Below are 2497 nucleotides of genomic sequence, written 5' to 3'. Positions count from 1 at the left end.
CGACTCCCAGAATTTTGTAGTTTGTAAACAAATCCTACTTTTGAAAATGTGTATTTACGTAGGCTTGTGTATTGTTCTGTGATGCACCATGGTCCTGGAGAAACATTTCCAGCGTATACAATCTATATAGAGGGATGACAATGAAAACCTGCTTGATTCTTGAAATGACTCTTAGAGTGATTCACTTACATTTGTGACTTTAACTCAGGACGGTGTTAACGCTGCCTGTCCAGGGAACTCTGCAGAAACACAGTGAACTGTGAACTCATTCTTAGTCCTCTAGGGTTAGGGTTAGGGTTGAACCCAGCCCTAACCCTAACCCTAACCCTAACCCCACTGTATACATGTAGATGAATAGTGTGATTCTAAATACACTTCACTTTAACTCAAAACCTGTTTCATCCATGTACACACTTCACCATGATACCACTGTCTACTTAATATTAATGATAACACACACACACACACACACACACACACACACACACACACACACGGTACAATGCAGCCCTTTAAATCTGAACAGAAACGTGAGTAACTGTGCCACAGTTGATGTATTTCTGATTTTTCACAAAGAAACAATTTGAGTTTAAATACATCTTAAAGAGAATTTCCTCCTCGTCTGTGTGTCTGTGGTTATTTTTAGTGCGAGTGGCTTTAGGACTGATTAGTGTGTGTGTGTGTGTGTGTGTGTGTGTGTGTGTGTGTGTGTGTGAGACGTGTGGAGCCGTGAGCAGGACGGAGGGACGGCGATGTTTGTGCGCAGTGATAGATTGGGGTCAGACGTAAAAAGGCGTGTTATACATCAGCTCATATTTTCAGCATGTGTTGATCCATCTGGAGCTGAATATTCAACACACACACACACACACACACACACACACACACACACACACACACACACACGCACACACAGCCCGAGCATGTGACAGGTTTGTGGGAGCAGGAAATGTGCTTCACATAACATCAGAGAAAAATATGGGTTTTATTTCTATAGCAGATGAAATTTGGTTTAATAAGATGTGGAGAAGAAGCAAAACCCCACACGTGTCTTTCACTAATTCATCATCAAAATGTCTTCACACACGGTCACACACTGCTATAATAACACCTGTGAGCAGCAGGGTTTGATCTGGAGCAGGCTTTGCTCAGCTCTGTAGAGGAACAGCTCCAGATTATTCCTTTTACAAGAGAAATAATTCAGCTGAGAGCTGCTCTAATCTCATTTAATCTGATTCCAATTACATTTAAACAAGAGTTCTTACAAACACACACTGTTACGATTACAAATCTTAACTCTAACATGTGTTGGACTTGAAAATGTGACGTGGTGTCATTACCAGGCTGAGAGGAAACGCTCCTGACCTGCTGCAGGTGAGAACACCTGCGACGTTTATAAAGAAACACTTAACAACAAAAAACTAAACAAAACACATGCACATGCAGTAGATTACTGCAGTAGATTACCGCAGTAGATTACTGCAGTAGATTAACACAGTAGATTACTGCAGTAGATGAACGCAGTAGATGAACGCAGTAGATTAACACAGTAGATGAACGCAGTAGATTACTGCAGTAGATGAACGCAGTAGATTACTGCAGTAGATTACTGCAGTAGATTACTGCAGTAGATGAACGCAGTAGATGAACGCAGTAGATGAACGCAGTAGATGAACGCAGTAGATTACTGCAGTAGATGAACGCAGTAGATTACTGCAGTAGATGAACGCAGTAGATTACTGCAGTAGATGAACGCAGTAGATGAACGCAGTAGATTACTGCAGTAGATGAACGCAGTAGATTACTGCAGTAGATGAACGCAGTAGATTACTGCAGTAGATTACTGCAGTAGATGAACGCAGTAGATTACTGCAGTAGATGAACGCAGTAGATTACTGCAGTAGATTACTGCAGTAGATGAACGCAGTAGATTACTGCAGTAGATGAACGCAGTAGATTACTGCAGTAGATTACTGCAGTAGATGAACGCAGTAGATTACTGCAGTAGATGAACGCAGTAGATTACTGCAGTAGATTACTGCAGTAGATGAACGCAGTAGATTACTGCAGTAGATGAACGCAGTAGATGAACGCAGTAGATGAACGCAGTAGATGTAGTAGTATTTAGTATTTAAAGCCAGAAGTCCAGCATCACACTGCTAATGTTCATTATTAAATTTTTACAGATCATGATGTGAAAAGAGTTCTACTCATATGCAGTGAATTATTGAGAAGTTCAGTAAATAACTTCTACACACTTCCTACTGTTTCGTGTTTAACACCAAATTCCCAGTAAAGTCTTCTCCATCCACTGTAAAATAATCTCTTCTACATAAACAGTGTAAATAATGATTTATACAGCGTCAGTGCTCAGGTTTACACCCGAGTGCTTTACTCTATATCCACAGATCTGCACTGCTTAAGGGACAAAACCAAAACTCTTCCGCCTAGAATATATACTTTCATATATATCATATATTATCATCATCATAACTTA

Source organism: Ictalurus punctatus, chromosome 20 (assembly GCF_001660625.3).
Source record: "Ictalurus punctatus breed USDA103 chromosome 20, Coco_2.0, whole genome shotgun sequence".
Classification (NCBI taxonomy): domain Eukaryota; kingdom Metazoa; phylum Chordata; class Actinopteri; order Siluriformes; family Ictaluridae; genus Ictalurus; species Ictalurus punctatus.
This window is presented reverse-complemented; position numbering follows the sequence as displayed.